The following is a 13,641-nucleotide window of genomic DNA, read 5'->3' as shown; positions in this document are numbered from 1 at the left end:
CACGGAGAATCTGGGACCGTAGCTGAACACCGAGTCTGTGGGACAGGACCTGAACACAGAGAATGTGGGACAGGACTGTACCTGAACACGGAGAATCTGGGACCGTACCTGACCACCGAGTCTGTGGGACAGGACCTGAACACAGAGACTATGTGACAGGACCGTAGCTGAACACGGAGACTGTGGGAGAGGACCTGAACACAGAGACTGTGGGACAGGACCGTATCTGAACACGGAGACTGTGGGACCGTACCTGAACACAGAGACTGTGGATCAGGACTTGAACACAGAGACTGCGTGACAGGACTGCACCTGAACACGGAGACTGTGGGACCGTACCTGAACACGGAGGCTGTGGGATAGGACCATACCTGAACACAGAGACTGTGGGACAGGACTGTACCTGAACACAGAGACTGTGGGACAGGAACTGAACACAGAGACTGTGGGACAGGACTGTACCTGAACACGGAGAATCTGGGACCGTACCTGAACACCGAGTCTGTGGGTCAGGACCTGAACACAGAGACTGTGGGACAGGACTGTACCTGAACACGGAGAATCTGGGACCGTACCTGAACACCGAGTCTGTGGGACAGGACCTGAACACGGAGACTGTGGGACAGGACTGTGCTGAACACGGAGAATCTGGGACCGTACCTGAACACGGAGACTGTGGATCAGGACTTGAACACAGAGACTCTGGGACAGGAACGTACCTGAACACGGAGAATCTGCGACGGTAGCTGAACACGGAGACTGTGGGACAGGACCGTACCTGAACACAGAGACTGTGGATCAGGACTTGAACACAGAGACTCTGGGATAGGAACGTACCTGAACACGGAGACTGTGGGACAGGACCTGAACACAGAGACTATGGGACAGGACCGTACCTGAACATGGAGTCTGTGGGAGCGGACCTGAACACGGAGACTGTGGGAGAGGACCTGAATACGTAGACTTTGGGACAGAACCATACCTGAACACGGAGACTGTGGGACAGGACCTGAACACAGAGACTGTGGGACAGGACCGTATCTGAACACAGAGACTGTGAGACAGGACCGTACCTGAACACAGAGGCTGTGGCACAGGACCTGAACACAGAGACTGTGGGACAGGACCATACCTGAACACAGAGACTGCTGGACCATACCTGAACACAGAGACTGAGGGTCGGGACCTGAACACAGAGACTGCGTGACAGGACCATACCTGAACACAGAGACTGTGGGATAGGACCGTATCTGAACAAAGAGACTGTGGGACAGGAACTGAACACAGAGTCTGTGGGACAAGACTGTACCTGAACACAAAGAATCTGGGACCGTACATTAACACGGAGTCTGTGGGACAGGACCATATCTGAACACAGAGACTGTGGGACAGGACCGTACCTGAACACCGAGTCTGTGCGACTGGACCTGAACACGGAGACTGCGGGACAAGCACGTACCTGAACACCGAGTCTGTGGGACAGGACCGTACCTGAACACCGAGTCTGTGGGACAGGACCTGAACACAGAGACTGTGGGACAGGACTGTACCTGAACACGGAGAATCTGGGACCGTAGCTGAACACCGAGTCTGTGGGACAGGACCTGAACACAGAGAATGTGGGACAGGACTGTACCTGAACACGGAGAATCTGGGACCGTACCTGACCACCGAGTCTGTGGGACAGGACCTGAACACAGAGACTATGTGACAGGACCGTAGCTGAACACGGAGACTGTGGGAGAGGACCTGAACACAGAGACTGTGGGACAGGACCGTATCTGAACACGGAGACTGTGGGACCGTACCTGAACACAGAGACTGTGGATCAGGACTTGAACACAGAGACTCTGGGACAGGAACGTACCTGAACATGGAGACTGTGGGACAGGACCGTACCTGAACACAGAGAATATGGGACAGGACCGTAGCTGAACACGGCGACTGTGGGTCGGGACCGTACCTGAACATGGAGACTGTGGGAGCGGACCTGAACACGGAGACTGTGGAAGAGGACCTGAACACGTAGACTTTGGGACAGGACCATACCTGAACACAGAGACTGTGGGACAGGACCTGAACACGGAGACTGTGGGACAGGTCCGTATCTGAGCACAGAGACGGTGGATCAGGACCTGAACACAAAGACTGTGGCACAGGACCTAAACACAGAGACTGTGAGACAGGTCCGTACCTGAACACGGACACTGCTGGACCATACCTGAACACAGAGACTGCGTGACAGGACTGCACCTGAACACGGAGACTGTGGGACAGGACCATACCTGAACACAGAGACTGTGGGATAGGACCGTATCTGAACACAGAGACTGTGGGACAGGAACTGAACACAGAGACTGTGGGACAAGACTGTACCTGAACAGGGAGAATCTGGGACCGTACCTGAACACGGAGACTGTGGGACAGGACCATATCTGAACACAGAGACTGTGGGACAGGACCGTACCTGAACACCGATTCTGTGCGACTGGACCTGAACACGGAGACTGTGGGACAAGCACGTACCTGAACACCGAGTCTGTGGGACAGGACCGTACCTGAACACCGAGTCTGTGGGACAGGACCTGAACACAGAGACTGTGGGACAGGACTGTACCTGAACACGGAGAATCTGGGACCGTAGCTGAACACCGAGTCTGTGGGACAGGACCTGAACACAGAGAATGTGGGACAGGACTGTACCTGAACACGGAGAATCTGGGACCGTACCTGAGCACCGAGTCTGTGGGACAGGACCTGAACACAGAGACTATGTGACAGGACCGTAGCTGAACACGGAGACTGTGGGAGAGGACCTGAACACAGAGACTGTGGGACAGGACCGTATCTGAACACGGAGACTGTGGGACCGTACCTGAACACAGAGACTGTGGATCAGGACTTGAACACAGAGACTCTGGGACAGGAACGTACCTGAACATGGAGACTGTGGGACAGGACCGTACCTGAACACAGAGAATATGGGACAGGACCGTAGCTGAACACGGCGACTGTGGGTCGGGACCGTACCTGAACATGGAGACTGTGGGAGCGGACCTGAACACAGAGACTGTGGAAGAGGACCTGAACACGTAGACTTTGGGACAGGACCATACCTGAACACAGAGACTGTGGGACAGGACCTGAACACGGAGACTGTGGGACAGGTCCGTATCTGAGCACAGAGACGGTGGATCAGGACCTGAACACAGAGACTGTGAGACAGGACCGTACCTGAACACAGAGACTGTGGGACAGGACCTGAACACAGGGACTGTGGGTCAATGCCGTACCTGAACACAGTGACTGTGGGACAGGACCTGAACACAGAGACTGTGAGACAAGACATGAACACGGAGACTGTGGGACAGGACCTGAACACAGAGAGTGTGGGACAAGACATGAACACGGAGACTGTGGGACCATACCTGAACACGGAGACTGTCGGACAAGACATGAACACGGAGAGTGTGGGACCGTACCTGAACACGGAGACTCTGGGACAGGACCGTACCTGAACACAGAGACGGTGGATCAGGACCTGAACACAGAGACTGTGAGACAGGACCGTACCTGAACACAGAGACTGTGGGACAGGACCTGAACACAGGGACTGTGGGTCAATGCCGTACCTGAACACAGTGACTGTGGGTCAGGACATGAACACGGAGACTGTGGGACAGGACCTGAACACAGAGACTGTGGGACAAGACATGAACACGGAGACTGTGGGACCATACCTGAACACGGAGACAGTCGGACAAGACATGAACACGGAGACTGTTGGACCGTACCTGAACACAGAGACTCTGGGACAGGACTGTACCTGAACACAGAGACTGTGGGACAGGACCTGAACACAGGGACTGTGGGTCAATGCCGTACCTGAACACAGTGACTGTGGGTCAGGACATGAACACGGAGACTGTGGGACAGGACCTGAACACAGAGAGTGTGGGACAAGACATGAACACGGAGACTGTGGGACCATACCTGAACACGGAGACAGTCGGACAAGACATGAACACGGAGACTGTGGGAACGTACCTGAACACAGAGACTCTGGGACAGGACCGTATCTGAACACGGAGACTGTGGGAGAGGACCTGAATACGTAGACTTTGGGACAGAACCATACCTGAACACGGAGACTGTGGGACAGGACCTGAACACAGAGACTGTGGGACAGGACTGCACCTGAACACGGAGACTGTGGGACAGGACCATACCTGAACACAGAGACTGTGGGATAGGACCGTATCTGAACACAGAGACTGTGGGACAGGAACTGAACACAGAGACTGTGGGACAAGACTGTACCTGAACAGGGAGAATCTGGGACCGTACCTGAACACGGAGACTGTGGGACAGGACCATATCTGAACACAGAGACTGTGGGACAGGACCGTACCTGAACACCGATTCTGTGCGACTGGACCTGAACACGGAGACTGTGGGACAAGCACGTACCTGAACACCGAGTCTGTGGGACAGGACCGTACCTGAACACCGAGTCTGTGGGACAGGACCTGAACACAGAGACTGTGGGACAGGACTGTACCTGAACACGGAGAATCTGGGACCGTAGCTGAACACCGAGTCTGTGGGACAGGACCTGAACACAGAGAATGTGGGACAGGACTGTACCTGAACACGGAGACTGTGGGACCGTACCTGAACACAGAGACTGTGGATCAGGACTTGAACACAGAGACTCTGGGACAGGAACGTACCTGAACATGGAGACTGTGGGACAGGACCGTACCTGAACACAGAGAATATGGGACAGGACCGTAGCTGAACACGGCGACTGTGGGTCGGGACCGTACCTGAACATGGAGACTGTGGGAGCGGACCTGAACACGGAGACTGTGGAAGAGGACCTGAACACGTAGACTTTGGGACAGGACCATACCTGAACACAGAGACTGTGGGACAGGACCTGAACACGGAGACTGTGGGACAGGTCCGTATCTGAGCACAGAGACGGTGGATCAGGACCTGAACACAGAGACTGTGAGACAGGACCGTACCTGAACACAGAGACTGTGGGACAGGACCTGAACACAGGGACTGTGGGTCAATGCCGTACCTGAACACAGTGACTGTGGGACAGGACCTGAACACAGAGACTGTGAGACAAGACATGAACACGGAGACTGTGGGACAGGACCTGAACACAGAGAGTGTGGGACAAGACATGAACACGGAGACTGTGGGACCATACCTGAACACGGAGACTGTCGGACAAGACATGAACACGGAGACTGTGGGACCGTACCTGAACACGGAGACTCTGGGACAGGACCGTACCTGAACACAGAGACGGTGGATCAGGACCTGAACACAGAGACTGTGAGACAGGACCGTACCTGAACACAGAGACTGTGGGACAGGACCTGAACACAGGGACTGTGGGTCAATGCCGTACCTGAACACAGTGACTGTGGGTCAGGACATGAACACGGAGACTGTGGGACAGGACCTGAACACAGAGACTGTGGGACAAGACATGAACACGGAGACTGTGGGACCATACCTGAACACGGAGACAGTCGGACAAGACATGAACACGGAGACTGTTGGACCGTACCTGAACACAGAGACTCTGGGACAGGACTGTACCTGAACACAGAGACTGTGGGACAGGACCTGAACACAGGGACTGTGGGTCAATGCCGTACCTGAACACAGTGACTGTGGGTCAGGACATGAACACGGAGACTGTGGGACAGGACCTGAACACAGAGAGTGTGGGACAAGACATGAACACGGAGACTGTGGGACCATACCTGAACACGGAGACAGTCGGACAAGACATGAACACGGAGACTGTGGGAACGTACCTGAACACAGAGACTCTGGGACAGGACCGTATCTGAACACGGAGACTGTGGGAGAGGACCTGAATACGTAGACTTTGGGACAGAACCATACCTGAACACGGAGACTGTGGGACAGGACCTGAACACAGAGACTGTGGGACAGGACCGTATCTGAACACAGAGACTGTGAGACAGGACCGTACCTGAACACAGAGGCTGTGGCACAGGACCTGAACACAGAGACTGTGGGACAGGACCATACCTGAACACAGAGACTGCTGGACCATACCTGAACACAGAGACTGAGGGTCGGGACCTGAACACAGAGACTGCGTGACAGGACCATACCTGAACACAGAGACTGTGGGATAGGACCGTATCTGAACAAAGAGACTGTGGGACAGGAACTGAACACAGAGTCTGTGGGACAAGACTGTACCTGAACACAAAGAATCTGGGACCGTACGTTAACACGGAGTCTGTGGGACAGGACCATATCTGAACACAGAGACTGTGGGACAGGACCGTACCTGAACACCGAGTCTGTGCGACTGGACCTGAACACGGAGACTGCGGGACAAGCACGTACCTGAACACCGAGTCTGTGGGACAGGACCGTACCTGAACACCGAGTCTGTGGGACAGGACCTGAACACAGAGACTGTGGGACAGGACTGTACCTGAACACGGAGAATCTGGGACCGTAGCTGAACACCGAGTCTGTGGGACAGGACCTGAACACAGAGACTGAGGGTCGGGACCTGAACACAGAGACTGCGTGACAGGACCATACCTGAACACAGAGACTGTGGGATAGGACCGTATCTGAACAAAGAGACTGTGGGACAGGAACTGAACACAGAGTCTGTGGGACAAGACTGTACCTGAACACAAAGAATCTGGGACCGTACGTTAACACGGAGTCTGTGGGACAGGACCATATCTGAACACAGAGACTGTGGGACAGGACCGTACCTGAACACCGAGTCTGTGCGACTGGACCTGAACACGGAGACTGCGGGACAAGCACGTACCTGAACACCGAGTCTGTGGGACAGGACCGTACCTGAACACCGAGTCTGTGGGACAGGACCTGAACACAGAGACTGTGGGACAGGACTGTACCTGAACACGGAGAATCTGGGACCGTAGCTGAACACCGAGTCTGTGGGACAGGACCTGAACACAGAGAATGTGGGACAGGACTGTACCTGAACACGGAGAATCTGGGACCGTACCTGACCACCGAGTCTGTGGGACAGGACCTGAACACAGAGACTATGTGACAGGACCGTAGCTGAACACGGAGACTGTGGGAGAGGACCTGAACACAGAGACTGTGGGACAGGACCGTATCTGAACACGGAGACTGTGGGACCGTACCTGAACACAGAGACTGTGGATCAGGACTTGAACACAGAGACTGCGTGACAGGACTGCACCTGAACACGGAGACTGTGGGACCGTACCTGAACACGGAGGCTGTGGGATAGGACCATACCTGAACACAGAGACTGTGGGACAGGACTGTACCTGAACACAGAGACTGTGGGACAGGAACTGAACACAGAGACTGTGGGACAGGACTGTACCTGAACACGGAGAATCTGGGACCGTACCTGAACACCGAGTCTGTGGGTCAGGACCTGAACACAGAGACTGTGGGACAGGACTGTACCTGAACACGGAGAATCTGGGACCGTACCTGAACACCGAGTCTGTCGGACAGGACCTGAACACGGAGACTGTGGGACAGGACTGTGCTGAACACGGAGAATCTGGGACCGTACCTGAACACGGAGACTGTGGATCAGGACTTGAACACAGAGACTCTGGGACAGGAACGTACCTGAACACGGAGAATCTGCGACGGTAGCTGAACACGGAGACTGTGGGACAGGACCGTACCTGAACACAGAGACTGTGGATCAGGACTTGAACACAGAGACTCTGGGATAGGAACGTACCTGAACACGGAGACTGTGGGACAGGACCTGAACACAGAGACTATGGGACAGGACCGTACCTGAACATGGAGTCTGTGGGAGCGGACCTGAACACGGAGACTGTGGGAGAGGACCTGAATACGTAGACTTTGGGACAGAACCATACCTGAACACGGAGACTGTGGGACAGGACCTGAACACAGAGACTGTGGGACAGGACCGTATCTGAACACAGAGACTGTGAGACAGGACCGTACCTGAACACAGAGGCTGTGGCACAGGACCTGAACACAGAGACTGTGGGACAGGACCATACCTGAACACAGAGACTGCTGGACCATACCTGAACACAGAGACTGAGGGTCGGGACCTGAACACAGAGACTGCGTGACAGGACCATACCTGAACACAGAGACTGTGGGATAGGACCGTATCTGAACAAAGAGACTGTGGGACAGGAACTGAACACAGAGTCTGTGGGACAAGACTGTACCTGAACACAAAGAATCTTGGACCGTACGTTAACACGGAGTCTGTGGGACAGGACCATATCTGAACACAGAGACTGTGGGACAGGACCGTACCTGAACACCGAGTCTGTGCGACTGGACCTGAACACGGAGACTGCGGGACAAGCACGTACCTGAACACCGAGTCTGTGGGACAGGACCGTACCTGAACACCGAGTCTGTGGGACAGGACCTGAACACAGAGACTGTGGGACAGGACTGTACCTGAACACGGAGAATCTGGGACCGTAGCTGAACACCGAGTCTGTGGGACAGGACCTGAACACAGAGACTGAGGGTCGGGACCTGAACACAGAGACTGCGTGACAGGACCGTACCTGAACACAGAGACTGTGGGATAGGACCGTATCTGAACAAAGAGACTGTGGGACAGGAACTGAACACAGAGTCTGTGGGACAAGACTGTACCTGAACACAAAGAATCTGGGACCGTACGTTAACACGGAGTCTGTGGGACAGGACCATATCTGAACACAGAGACTGTGGGACAGGACCGTACCTGAACACCGAGTCTGTGCGACTGGACCTGAACACGGAGACTGCGGGACAAGCACGTACCTGAACACCGAGTCTGTGGGACAGGACCGTACCTGAACACCGAGTCTGTGGGACAGGACCTGAACACAGAGACTGTGGGACAGGACTGTACCTGAACACGGAGAATCTGGGACCGTAGCTGAACACCGAGTCTGTGGGACAGGACCTGAACACAGAGAATGTGGGACAGGACTGTACCTGAACACGGATAATCTGGGACCGTACCTGACCACCGAGTCTGTGGGACAGGACCTGAACACAGAGACTATGTGACAGGACCGTAGCTGAACACGGAGACTGTGGGAGAGGACCTGAACACAGAGACTGTGGGACAGGACCGTATCTGAACACGGAGACTGTGGGACCGTACCTGAACACAGAGACTGTGGATCAGGACTTGAACACAGAGACTGCGTGACAGGACTGCACCTGAACACGGAGACTGTGGGACCGTACCTGAACACGGAGGCTGTGGGATAGGACCATACCTGAACACAGAGACTGTGGGACAGGACTGTACCTGAACACAGAGACTGTGGGACAGGAACTGAACACAGAGACTGTGGGACAGGACTGTACCTGAACACGGAGAATCTGGGACCGTACCTGAACACCGAGTCTGTGGGTCAGGACCTGAACACAGAGACTGTGGGACAGGACTGTACCTGAACACGGAGAATCTGGGACCGTACCTGAACACCGAGTCTGTGGGACAGGACCTGAACACGGAGACTGTGGGACCGGACTGTGCTGAACACGGAGAATCTGGGACCGTACCTGAACACGGAGACTGTGGATCAGGACTTGAACACAGAGACTCTGGGACAGGAACGTACCTGAACACGGAGAATCTGCGACGGTAGCTGAACACGGAGACTGTGGGACAGGACCGTACCTGAACACAGAGACTGTGGATCAGGACTTGAACACAGAGACTCTGGGATAGGAACGTACCTGAACACGGAGACTGTGGGACAGGACCTGAACACAGAGACTATGGGACAGGACCGTACCTGAACATGGAGTCTGTGGGAGCGGACCTGAACATGGAGACTGTGGGAGAGGACCTGAATACGTAGACTTTGGGACAGAACCATACCTGAACACGGAGTCTGTGGGACAGGACCTGAACACAGAGACTGTGGGACAGGACCGTATCTGAACACAGAGACTGTGAGACAGGACCGTACCTGAACACAGAGGCTGTGGGACAGGACCTGAACACGAAGACTGTGGGACAGGTCCGTATCTGAGCACAGAGACGGTGGATCAGGACCTGAACACAGAGACTGTGAGACAGGACCGTACCTGAACACAGAGACTGTGGGACAGGACCTGAACACAGGGACTGTGGGTCAATGCCGTACCTGAACACAGTGACTGTGGGACAGGACCTGAACACAGAGACTGTGAGACAAGACATGAACACGGAGACTGTGGGACAGGACCTGAACACAGAGAGTGTGGGACAAGACATGAACACGGAGACTGTGGGACCATACCTGAACACGGAGACTGTCGGACAAGACATGAACACGGAGACTGTGGGACCGTACCTGAACACGGAGACTCTGGGACAGGACCGTACCTGAACACAGAGACGGTGGATCAGGACCTGAACACAGAGACTGTGAGACAGGACCGTACCTGAACACAGAGACTGTGGGACAGGACCTGAACACAGGGACTGTGGGTCAATGCCGTACCTGAACACAGTGACTGTGGGTCAGGACATGAACACGGAGACTGTGGGACAGGACCTGAACACAGAGACTGTGGGACAAGACATGAACACGGAGACTGTGGGACCATACCTGAACACGGAGACAGTCGGACAAGACATGAACACGGAGACTGTTGGACCGTACCTGAACACAGAGACTCTGGGACAGGACTGTACCTGAACACAGAGACTGTGGGACAGGACCTGAACACAGGGACTGTGGGTCAATGCCGTACCTGAACACAGTGACTGTGGGTCAGGACATGAACACGGAGACTGTGGGACAGGACCTGAACACAGAGAGTGTGGGACAAGACATGAACACGGAGACTGTGGGACCATACCTGAACACGGAGACAGTCGGACAAGACATGAACACGGAGACTGTGGGAACGTACCTGAACACAGAGACTCTGGGACAGGACCGTATCTGAACACGGAGACTGTGGGAGAGGACCTGAATATGTAGACTTTGGGACAGAACCATACCTGAACACGGAGACTGTGGGACAGGACCTGAACACAGAGACTGTGGGACAGGACTGCACCTGAACACGGAGACTGTGGGACAGGACCATACCTGAACACAGAGACTGTGGGATAGGACCGTATCTGAACACAGAGACTGTGGGACAGGAACTGAACACAGAGACTGTGGGACAAGACTGTACCTGAACAGGGAGAATCTGGGACCGTACCTGAACACGGAGACTGTGGGACAGGACCATATCTGAACACAGAGACTGTGGGACAGGACCGTACCTGAACACCGATTCTGTGCGACTGGACCTGAACACGGAGACTGTGGGACAAGCACGTACCTGAACACCGAGTCTGTGGGACAGGACCGTACCTGAACACCGAGTCTGTGGGACAGGACCTGAACACAGAGACTGTGGGACAGGACTGTACCTGAACACGGAGAATCTGGGACCGTAGCTGAACACCGAGTCTGTGGGACAGGACCTGAACACAGAGAATGTGGGACAGGACTGTACCTGAACACGGAGAATCTGGGACCGTACCTGAGCACCGAGTCTGTGGGACAGGACCTGAACACAGAGACTATGTGACAGGACCGTAGCTGAACACGGAGACTGTGGGAGAGGACCTGAACACAGAGACTGTGGGACAGGACCGTATCTGAACACGGAGACTGTGGGACCGTACCTGAACACAGAGACTGTGGATCAGGACTTGAACACAGAGACTCTGGGACAGGAACGTACCTGAACATGGAGACTGTGGGACAGGACCGTACCTGAACACAGAGAATATGGGACAGGACCGTAGCTGAACACGGCGACTGTGGGTCGGGACCGTACCTGAACATGGAGACTGTGGGAGCGGACCTGAACACGGAGACTGTGGAAGAGGACCTGAACACGTAGACTTTGGGACAGGACCATACCTGAACACAGAGACTGTGGGACAGGACCTGAACACGGAGACTGTGGGACAGGTCCGTATCTGAGCACAGAGACGGTGGATCAGGACCTGAACACAGAGACTGTGAGACAGGACCGTACCTGAACACAGAGACTGTGGGACAGGACCTGAACACAGGGACTGTGGGTCAATGCCGTACCTGAACACAGTGACTGTGGGACAGGACCTGAACACAGAGACTGTGAGACAAGACATGAACACGGAGACTGTGGGACAGGACCTGAACACAGAGAGTGTGGGACAAGACATGAACACGGAGACTGTGGGACCATACCTGAACACGGAGACTGTCGGACAAGACATGAACACGGAGACTGTGGGACCGTACCTGAACACGGAGACTCTGGGACAGGACCGTACCTGAACACAGAGACGGTGGATCAGGACCTGAACACAGAGACTGTGAGACAGGACCGTACCTGAACACAGAGACTGTGGGACAGGACCTGAACACAGGGACTGTGGGTCAATGCCGTACCTGAACACAGTGACTGTGGGTCAGGACATGAACACGGAGACTGTGGGACAGGACCTGAACACAGAGACTGTGGGACAAGACATGAACACGGAGACTGTGGGACCATACCTGAACACGGAGACAGTCGGACAAGACATGAACACGGAGACTGTTGGACCGTACCTGAACACAGAGACTCTGGGACAGGACTGTACCTGAACACAGAGACTGTGGGACAGGACCTGAACACAGGGACTGTGGGTCAATGCCGTACCTGAACACAGTGACTGTGGGTCAGGACATGAACACGGAGACTGTGGGACAGGACCTGAACACAGAGAGTGTGGGACAAGACATGAACACGGAGACTGTGGGACCATACCTGAACACGGAGACAGTCGGACAAGACATGAACACGGAGACTGTGGGAACGTACCTGAACACAGAGACTCTGGGACAGGACCGTATCTGAACACGGAGACTGTGGGAGAGGACCTGAATACGTAGACTTTGGGACAGAACCATACCTGAACACGGAGACTGTGGGACAGGACCTGAACACAGAGACTGTGGGACAGGACCGTATCTGAACACAGAGACTGTGAGACAGGACCGTACCTGAACACAGAGGCTGTGGCACAGGACCTGAACACAGAGACTGTGGGACAGGACCATACCTGAACACAGAGACTGCTGGACCATACCTGAACACAGAGACTGAGGGTCGGGACCTGAACACAGAGACTGCGTGACAGGACCATACCTGAACACAGAGACTGTGGGATAGGACCGTATCTGAACAAAGAGACTGTGGGACAGGAACTGAACACAGAGTCTGTGGGACAAGACTGTACCTGAACACAAAGAATCTGGGACCGTACGTTAACACGGAGTCTGTGGGACAGGACCATATCTGAACACAGAGACTGTGGGACAGGACCGTACCTGAACACCGAGTCTGTGCGACTGGACCTGAACACGGAGACTACGGGACAAGCACGTACCTGAACACCGAGTCTGTGGGACAGGACCGTACCTGAACACCGAGTCTGTGGGACAGGACCTGAACACAGAGACTGTGGGACAGGACTGTACCTGAACACGGAGAATCTGGGACCGTAGCTGAACACCGAGTCTGTGGGACAGGACCTGAACACAGAGACTGAGGGTCGGG

The sequence above is a fragment of the Hemitrygon akajei genome, chromosome 11 (genome assembly GCF_048418815.1).
Source record: "Hemitrygon akajei chromosome 11, sHemAka1.3, whole genome shotgun sequence".
NCBI classification, from domain to species: Eukaryota; Metazoa; Chordata; class Chondrichthyes; order Myliobatiformes; family Dasyatidae; genus Hemitrygon; species Hemitrygon akajei.
The sequence above is the reverse complement of the archived record's forward strand: the minus strand, read 5'-3'. Positions refer to the sequence as shown.